General features: G+C 31.7%; 3 long non-coding RNA genes across 3 annotated transcripts in view; 2 read left to right on the top strand and 1 right to left on the bottom strand.

Annotated features, from left to right (window-relative positions):
• The window catches only part of LOC111497608, a 13,078-nt gene extending 6,220 nt beyond the window's left edge, over positions 1 to 6,858 (bottom strand). Inside the window, exons 1-2 of the long non-coding RNA XR_002720635.1 lie at positions 6,778 to 6,858; positions 4,663 to 4,668 (exon numbers count right to left, since the gene is read on the bottom strand). This is a non-coding gene — a long non-coding RNA (uncharacterized LOC111497608). The remainder of the gene's footprint in view (positions 1 to 4,662; positions 4,669 to 6,777) is intronic.
• On the top strand, positions 415 to 1,147 carry LOC111497609. Its single transcript, XR_002720636.1, has 2 exons — positions 415 to 553; positions 764 to 1,147. It is a non-coding gene; the product is annotated as an uncharacterized LOC111497609 (long non-coding RNA).
• Positions 6,185 to 8,538, top strand: LOC111497607. The gene is made up of 2 exons (XR_002720634.1): positions 6,185 to 6,569; positions 8,427 to 8,538. It is a non-coding gene; the product is annotated as an uncharacterized LOC111497607 (long non-coding RNA).
• Positions 8,539 to 10,155: the final 1,617 nt, after the last annotated feature.

Genomic DNA, 10,155 nt, shown 5'->3' with positions numbered 1-10,155 from the left:
TTTTTTTTTTTTTTTTTTTTTTTTTTTTTTTTTTTTTTTTTTTTTTTTTTTTTTTGTTAGTGTTCAGCTAATAAAATATAGTGGTGGGGCTGTAGATAGATTTGAACAATTTTTTTTTTTTTTTAATTTTTTTATAGTGTTCCGCTAACATAGTAGGCTATAGATAGATCTAAACATTTGACATTTTCGTCAATTGTATATATTTTAAACTCCTTTCAGAATGACAGGAGGCAATAGTGCAATACTAGAGTCTGGATAAATGCTATAATAGCAGTAATTCCTGCATTTGAACTTCATAAATAAAAGTTAAGCATGCACTTACTCAAATGTCTTAATATATTGAATCACAGTACAGCTGCGTCGCAATCTAGTCCTGATGATGCGAAATTATTAGCATATATATCTATGAATATATACATTAACTAGCGTTCTTTTGTTTTCTATTTAATCATGAAGAAACTGGTTAGATGTTTAGTGCTGAAAGATGCCCATATTGATTGCCCATTGGCTCGGCATTCCCCATGACTAAGAAGGCCACAACCTTCAGTGCCAAGTACGCAGGTCCCTTTTCATCGTGCTTGATAACATGGATGTGCGGCTGCTAATTTGGCGCCTGTAAAATTGTGCAATCATTGTTCAATTCTTCAATAATGGCACCATAGAAAATTGAAAACTTTTGTACCAGCGAATTTGGTATCTGATATCTCTTTAGTCTATCCTCATATCTTATTTCACTTAACCGACAATTTCTTTTTTCCTGAAGGTACATTAATTTATGCTACTGATTGGATGTTCTTTAGATATTTTAGTAGAAGAAGAACCTAGAATATGAAGACTACACAGAAAAGGTACACATCTCCTTTCATTTTTCACTTAAAATAACTTTTATGGTATAGCTTGTGGAATTTGAATTGATTACCTGATTACCTACTTTTATGGCATACCTATAATATGAAGACTACACAGCAAAGGTACACATCTCAAGCTATACATTTTTTGCCATGTTGGAGTCTGTTTATCCTATGGTCATATGAACTTGGAATTCTAGAACTCACTTTTCAAGATACACACTTTTACGAGTCATTTTATAAGTCTCAAACCCACAAATCAAATACAAAATAAATTTAAGTTCTCTAACCTTTTATTTTTATTTTTTATTATTCAACTAGTAGGTTAGTTAGTGTTCGAATTTCAACTTTCTATCTATTTGGTTTCTAAACTTCATAACATATTTTAAGTCCATTGAGCTCGTCTATTAAAAAATTTTGAAAATTCATGAACCTATTAGGCACAAAATTTTTAAAGTTAAAAATTTATTAGGTAAGCTTAATAACTTTTTAAACTTAAAAGTTCAAAAATTAAATTGGTAATTTAACCATATAAACGTAAGTTGCTCAAAGTCAAAATTTAAAGCTTTAGGCTGATAATTCCATCTTAGGCTTGCTAAAACTATCTGCCAAAGTTTCCTCATTTCTTAAATGACTAGGTAAAAAAATAACATAAAGAACATCAAACTTAGTATAAACCTCAATCACACCCATCGAATAGTTTCTCAAAATTTCTTATAATTTGAATGCAACTTTTATAGAAATTAAGGGTTTCCAACCTTAGGCTACAGTTTTTCCCCCCCTTTTTTCCCCTTCTTATGAGTACAAATGCTACACAAATCTAGGCTTATTAAAATTGTAAGCCAAATATCCTCTTAATTTTCAAATCTCTTGGCAGAAAAAACACATAAAGACCATCAAAATAGTATTACTCTTTTTTGCCCTTTGGACAATTCTCCTCCTTTGAAACTTGTGCTTCTTACTTTTCAAACCCTTGTTAGACCTCACAAGTGGAATATCCTTTTAGATATGCCCTTTCTAAATGAGCAATTGAAATGAAATGTTTGCATTCACATAGTGCATAGAACAAATATCAATGAAACTTACATATTTATCAAGAACGATGGAAATAGAGCAACAGAAGCCCTACGTCTAAGATCAAACAATATCTTTTACTTCTTGATTTGATTTTCATTTGTCTATATATTCCATGATGAGAACAAAGTGTTATTAGATATTTTTCTTTTGGAGGGGCCTCAATCTTCTAAAGATCAGAATAATAGTCAGTCATCTGGATTGGATTATAATAGGTATGCTCTTGATTTGGAAGTCTAATTGGTCATGATTTAAAAAATCTTCATAATTGGAGGGTTGTCCTTGCGAAACCCAAATGGAAGATGACTAAGGCCTCCGGAAACATCCATTTGGATTCTAGATTTTGGAATTTGTATTTGTTGGTGTTCTTTAGGCAAGGCTAGTCCCTACCCTACCCTAGTGGTATCTTTTTTTCTTTCCAATTGGGTCACCTTCAAGAAAGCTTAATTTACATCTATTCAGGCTTTAATCATTTGGCCTCCATCAAAGTCGTTGTTTTCAATGCCTTGTTGACCTCTAATTAGACTAATGGACAAATTAGTTGGATGAAATTATGGGAAATTATCAAAATTTGCCAAGATGGGATATCCTGTGTGTCGGTCCACGTAGATTATTCCACATTTTAATTGGCAGACCTCTTCTTTTTCTTCCTCCTTTTTTTCTTGTCGGTGAACAGTAATAGAATATTCTTTGATTATAAATCTATGATCACTCCCTAAATCAGTCGATGTTGGACTTTCATCATCCAACATCTCCCCTCAAACAAAGTACGCCTCCCCTTATTACTGCCTTCAAGGAGGTTTGACTCCTTTTCTTCTAGAGTCATTTGTTCGACATTTGAAGATTTACCAATCTATTGGCACGACTAAGTTTAGGGCGTGACTCTAATACTATGTTAAATGAACACGACTCTCCACAATAGTATGATATTGTCCACTTTGAGCATAAGCTCTCATGGTTTTACTTTGGACTTCTCCAAAAGGCTTAATTCCGATGGAGATAGTATTTTTTTATTATAAACTCATGATCATTCCCTAAATTAGCCAAGGACTTTCATTATCCAATAAAAATAACATTAATTGTGACAATATTAAAATGGGCGTTATTAATGGCTTAAATTTCATTTCAATGTATTAATAAAAATTTATGTTGACATACAATGCTTAGATTTAAAAATAATAGAAAATAGTTTTTAAGTCCTAAATTTAAATATTAAATTGCTAAAGTTGTGAACAATCCCGATTATAGGAATATGTGTTGACCATGAATGAACCATGGTTAATCTTGAGATTAGATTTGCTTCGGTTCAAAAAATAAAAATATAATAAGATAAAAATAAAATAAAGCATATCGAATAAAAGATCGATTGAAAAGCGGCTTTACCTATAAAATCTTTCTTTCTTTTGTTGAACTTGACGAAGTTCGCACCATATTAATTTCTCCATCTTTTTTTTTTTTAATTCTAAAATTAGATATTTTGATTTAAAGGTTAAATAAATTTTAATAAAAAAATTGTTGTTCTGTTTAAATGTCTTTTAAAAAACACCGACACCTCTCTTGATCTCGACGGAGTATCAAACTATGCATTAATTCTTAATTTTATATATTGTTATATTTCAAATAATCATTTTCTTTCCATTATTTTTTTATGCTTTAAACTAACATGGTATCATAGTTATGTTCTAAAATTTAGTCATGTCATACCATTGTAGATAATATCATACCATTATAGAGAGTCATATTCATCGAAAATGGTATCATAATTTAGTCATGTCAATAGAATTCTCAAATGTCAAACGAATGACTTCAAAAAGAAAAAATGGTCGAGTCTCGATTAAAGGAAGACATATTTTGTTCGAGAGGAGGGGTTGGATGAAAGTCCCACATCAGCTATAAGAATACTATGTCTATTGGTATGAGGCATTTTGAGAAAGTCCACTTATGCCGAAAGTGGACAATACCATACTATTATAGAAAGTCACTTGTTTTCTATAGAAAGAAACTAATCTGGGTTAATATTAATTAATGACTAAATGATGAGAAATTCTCTAATCTATTTTTAGCTGAATTTATAAAAAAAAAAAAAAATTAAAATCATGATGATAATTAGTTTTTAAGGGGCCAAGTTTGTGAAAATAGGTATTTTGAAGTCCCTATATTTATTCGCTTTGTGTCATTATTCCTTGCCTTTCTTATTTTGAAAATTTCCTGTGATTGCGTGTCCCATTATTTCCAAATTTTCTCCGCGGAAAGACAAACGAAAGCTTCCAACGAAGCTGCAACGTGTCGCCGAGTGAGTGGCTGATAGAGTATCCTTTAAAAAAAACTGTGTAAGCCGTAAGGCCCGTCTGGTCACCAATAAGCCATCTTCAAATCCGCCACGTGTAATTTTTGCCGACACTAAATACATCTCCGTGATTATTTAGAGATTATCAATTTTTTAATTAAAAACTCAAACCATTTTTCATAAGGTCAAAACTGCCCCTCTGGAAAACATTCCACTGGGATTCTGGACTGGATTTTGTCATATATATATATATATATATTATTAAAAACATATAAATAATAATTTATTCTCATTTACCAATTTAATGAAAAATCAAATACTAAAGGAAATGACGGTGTTGGTGTTACACAGCTATCCCGAGTCCAATCACGTGCTTACCTTTTCAATTATTATATTTTACTTTCAACTACTTTGACCAATTTTTAGGCTCCTTCCCCATCAAGGTTTCATCACAATTCTCTTCTTTTTATATATATATATATATATATATATATATATTCGTACGTTTTAAAATATTTTTTTCACTAAATTTTGACATTGTATTAATATAATAAATTTAGAACGCAAAATTTTTATAAGGAGTAAGAAAAAAAAATATACATAATCTACGAACTTGGACGAAAAATTAAAGAATAAATTTTAAAATCTTAATTTTGTTTTAATAATGTAATCTTCAAATAAATGATATTATATATATATATAAAAGAATGAATCGAAATTACATCTATAGAAAAATGTCAAAACTATCATATATCAAATCCAAAACATAAGGTGTTACATAATTTCATTGCATATTTTCGTTAGTTTGTTTATTATTTTTCATATTTCTTGAAAAGCACCTTCAAATGTCTTTAATAATTTTATTAATTAGATAATTAAAATTATAAGTCATTGGGACCTTATATAATTCATCCAAGAAACAAGGATAAAATGAGGGAGAATACAATCAATGTCCCACCAAAAATCCATTTATACAACTAAATTTCATGGGGTAATATAAATTTAAATCTTAAATTTTTTTATTAATTTTATTAAATAAATTAGATTTATATACGATAATAAATAAATCAATTTAGACCCTTAGATTTTTCAAGAAATACTCGCATAATAAAATTTAATATATAAATAATTTTTAAATTAAGGATCTAAATTGATCCAATTATAAAATTTCATAATAATTAATAAAAAAATCATGGTTTTTACTATATTAATTTTTACGTATACTTCATTTTATTGAATAAGATACTTTCTCTATTATTACACCATCATTCATCTATAAATTATGTATATATAATTAATTAAAAAAAAAAAAAAAAGCTGGTTGAATGTCTTTCTAATCTAAATAATTTTACCAGATTTATTTAAAGTTGTGGATCCCACACTATTAATTAAGCCAAAAGAAAAAGAAAAGAAAAGGAAAAAGAAAAAGAAAAACCCATTATTTTTCAATAAAGAAAAAACCATTGTTAATTTTACCTATTAAAGCAACAAATTCAGATTAGAACGCAGAAATAAATAAATAAATAATAATAATAATAATAGTAATGAGTAAAAGTTAAATCATATGATTTTTTTTTTTTAATTTTTCATTTATTTTAAAAATATAAATAGTAATTTTAATCTTACCTTCCTATAAATATTTTAAAATTATGATTAAAATAGAAATAACGAAAATATTAGACAAAAAGAAATAATGTAATAATAATTTAGAATGCTTATTTGAAGTAAATTTGAAAGGAGAATGTTAAAACGTGTCGAAAGTAATGTAATAATTTTCTATAATTTTTTTAATCAAAGAGCAAATTTGAAAAATATTCCATTATAATTGAGCTAAAATGTAAACAAATAAAATAATAATAATAATAATAATAATAAAATGCAGGGAGTTTGAAAGTCATAGGGAGACAGTCGCATTATACGAGGCAACCGGTCGCGTGTCGGTGGCCTCGATTTCAGATATAAAATCGACTGCCCATTTGGTTCTCTATAATTGGCGCTTCCCGTTTTCAATTTGTTTCCCTTCAACTTTTTTTCATCTTCCATTTCGTTTCTCTGTTTCTCTCTCTCTCTCTCTCGCTCGCTCTGCAATTTCCTTATCGTATTCAGTACAATCTCTCTAGCCAAGAGCACTGGAAGAACCGAGAGTGAAAGGAGAGGGGCAGTTCTGGCCGGACTTAGTACCATAGCCGTTCGACTCGGCGGCTGTGGAGGCGGATTTTGGTACCGGAGGAAAAAGAAGAGGCGGAGCCAGAAAAGGACCAAAGTTAAGCTTCGGTTTATGGAGCTTTGGCATAAGATGGTTTTCCCTGTCCGACGAGTTTGGCTCGCTGTTTCCGCTCGAGTTAGGGCTCGGAAGAACGGTTAGTTTGTTAATACTCTTCTTCTTTCGCTTTCGACTTTATTTTTCTCGAATCGGCGTTTGATTATGGCTTAATTTGATCGAATGTGATGATCTAGACTGCTTGATTTGCTTCCGATTGATGGAATTGCTGAATTTCTGTTGCTCTATGGTTTCTGATTTTTCCTCTTCCATTTATTGTTTCGATACTGCCATTTGGAGTTGAAAACTGCATAAGAATTTGTTTGAATCATCATTTACAGTGAAAATTCCTGCATAATATTACGGTATGCGATTAAAAGGGGAAAAAATCTCGTTCTCGATAAATGGTAAAATAAATTTGAAAAAGACGTAAGGAGCCACCAAGTGAACCGAAAGGTGAAATACGGTTCATAATACTAATTTCTTAATCTTTTCCTCTTTCTTTATTAGCTTTATCGCTTTAAATAGGTTATATATTATACCTTGATCTGTATGCAATGGTTATTAGCCACTTAATCTCCACCACTATGATAGCGAGAGAGAGAAAAAGAGAGTTGATGTTATAAGGCAATTGTAAATGGCCATGTGAATATTCAACCTATCCAGTACAATAATTTGGTAGGAAAAATCACAAGGAACGTTCCATAGACATTGGCCCACCTATTCTTACTTTTTGAAAGTGACTCTACATGTAATAATTTAAAAGCGCACCTTAATAGATATTATCCATTTTATTTCGTTATGGGTCGCTACCAGCTCTTTACAGATTTAAAACGTGTTTAGCTGATTGCGGTATGTTACGGGCTAAAGTGGATAATATTTGCTAGTGGTGGGCTTGAACTGTTACAAATGGTATAAGAGTTAGGCATCGAGTAGTGTGCTAGTGAGGACGTTAGCCCCCAAGGGAGGTGGATTGTGAGATCTCACATTGGTTGAAGAGGGGAATACAATATTTCTTATAAAGGGTGTGGAAACCTCTCCCATTTTGAAACCTGAGGATGATAGCAGATACGTAACTAACCAAAAAAATTATATTTACTAGTTGTGGGTTTTGACTTATCCTATATAGCCAAAAATATCACCAAAAGTGATTTTGAATATTAAATTCCTTTTAACTTTAGTTTATGAGCTTAGATGTTTCTATCTTTAAACCGCACTTTCATTTTAGGGAATTCAATTTCTAGACCGACATCTTGCTTTATACTCAAACTACTCGTTTTAATTTTCTTGTTAACAATGAGATTCTAAGTATCATCTTAACTATCTTTCTGAATGTTTGCATGAACTTAATTTTATTTTTTAATATTATATTTTTGGGGACACTTCCCCATTTAATAATGCACAAATAGGTCCCCACTTGCAGCAATGCAGTTGAAGACAGAGCGAAAGATTAAAGGCAACTTTATGCTTAAAAGTTTTTTTCTTATAACAGTTTTGATTGTCTTGTTGTGATTCTTAACAGTCAACTGTCCCACTTGAGACCAACGACGGTCACCAAATGCGCATTAGTTTTCAACTAGTGGCCTCCCAATTTGATTTGGTTTTGTCCTCTATTGCTATTCTAACCATAACGCCAAGAGGCCTGCCTGTCTTTACTCTTTTTAGTATTGTCCAAGTCGCACCACAAATTTCCTCTACCCTCTGCGCGCGCGCGCGCGCACATATATATATAGAGAGAGAGATGAGGTGGGGTGGAGTTAGGTCAGTCCTGTCCCTTTAAAAGGAGTGGGCTCAAATAAGGCCCATTCAAGTCTGAATTGGTTGTTGGGTGGCCCCATCCCTCAAGGAATCTCTCGTAATATGAACGGAACTAATCTTTCATCCATAAGATTGCTCTTTAGAAACCTAAGCTAAGCTAAGCTAAGGTAAGCAATGATGTGAACTTTTGTGCCAACAGGAGGTGGGCTTTTGAAGAAGCTCCATGATGATGTAGAAACCTGTGGGTATGAAGATGTGAAGGTGATGTGGGAAATGTTGCGTCGATCGGAGTCGGAGCTGCTCGGTCAACCGAAACGCAAGCAGCGCCTATTCTGGAGAGTTTCTGTGTGGTCCAACCATGCTGCTGCTGCTGCACCCTCCTGTTACTCTGCAACTCATGCTTCATGAGCCCATCAAATGAACAACTCTACTCTCACTTCAGCTCAGCTCAGCTTCAATATTTCTGCGCCATCTCTTTGGTTTCCGAACAAACCTAACAGCCAATGCTCGCAATGGCACAGAACTCTTTACCAAACTTGTTCAAAGAAATGTGAAGTCTTTGCACACGCAGTTCATCTCTTCCACTTTGAGCAGAAAAACACCCTTTTGTAAGTATTAATAATTTTTTTGGTTTGTAGCTAAGAATCGTTTGTGAATTAATGAGGCTGGATTGGACGTCTCCATGAAAATCAATCGAAAACCAGACATAAATTCAACCTTAATTGAACTTTATAATGTTAAAATTTTCATGTTCCTGGCCGATTTGATTTCTTAAAATGCTTTAAAGTTATTATCATACTTTAAGCATTATTGTGACTTTTATGGTATTATTGTAAGGTTGTAACGTAAGATTGATACTAAGACATTATTGACACAAAGCAGGAGACATGATTGGGACTTAACCATTATGACTTGAAAGGAATCTATATGGAATATGTTAAATTATTGATGAATCCAATGACTTAAATTAATTCTTTAATAACCTATAAATTCAATTTCCCCACTACATTCTCAATCTCAACACCATCTTTATTCAATTTTTGTTTTATTTTTTTTTTGGATAAGTTCTAAATATATATATAAATGTAACATAATAAGTTCTATATGTTAAATTATTAATTATTTTTTTTTGTTGAAAATATAAAAATGCTTACTTTAGTAAATATTTAGACTATGCTTACTTTAATAAATATTTTGGTGCTTGCACATAAAATATAATTTCTACCTAATTTAATATAATTTCCGTTCTATGTTTAAAGATAAGTTTCTATTTGATCCAGAAATTTTAAAAATCGATCATCTTTAATGGATTAAAAAGGACCCATGAGATATTAGATGACAAGTAATAAAAAGACGATTTGACTATTAATGTATCCACGGAATTTGTTGACATGATTTATAATTACCTAAAATTTTCTATGATAGAACGAAAAATATGTTAATTCTTATCACAAAAATATCTTCGAGGTCGTTAGTCAAGGGAGGGAGGACTATCCGTTCCTTAAACTTGAGAATTAGATGTATATATAACCCTAAAATTTAGAAGAAGGTAGAGGCAAATTCTTTCTTTCAAAGATTGAACACAAATAAATAAATAAATTAAAAAAAAAAGAAGGTCAATCTAAGCTAAGCAAAGGAAAGAAAGAAGTCAATATTATTCTAAATGCACCGTTCTCAGATTTACACTCCAACAATCGTGGAACTTAATTCACACAGCTTGAATTGGAGTTCTTAGAACTCCTCCTCTTCTCCACAAATGTTGGAGCCGTCACTAAATCTTCTTCCTCCTCAGCCGCCACCGCCGCCACAAACGGCACAAACATCAGCATCTCAGCCGTGAATCTAAACTCCGGCTTCCTCACAAAACAACCCTTCAAAAAACCTCTCGCCTCCTCCGACAACCCTTCGGGAATCATCGGCATCCCGTG

Source organism: Cucurbita maxima, unplaced genomic scaffold (assembly GCF_002738345.1).
Source record: "Cucurbita maxima cultivar Rimu unplaced genomic scaffold, Cmax_1.0 Cma_Scf00024, whole genome shotgun sequence".
In the NCBI taxonomy this organism is placed as follows: Eukaryota; Viridiplantae; Streptophyta; class Magnoliopsida; order Cucurbitales; family Cucurbitaceae; genus Cucurbita; species Cucurbita maxima.
Note: the sequence above shows the minus strand (reverse complement) of the source record. Positions and strands in the feature narration are given on the sequence as shown.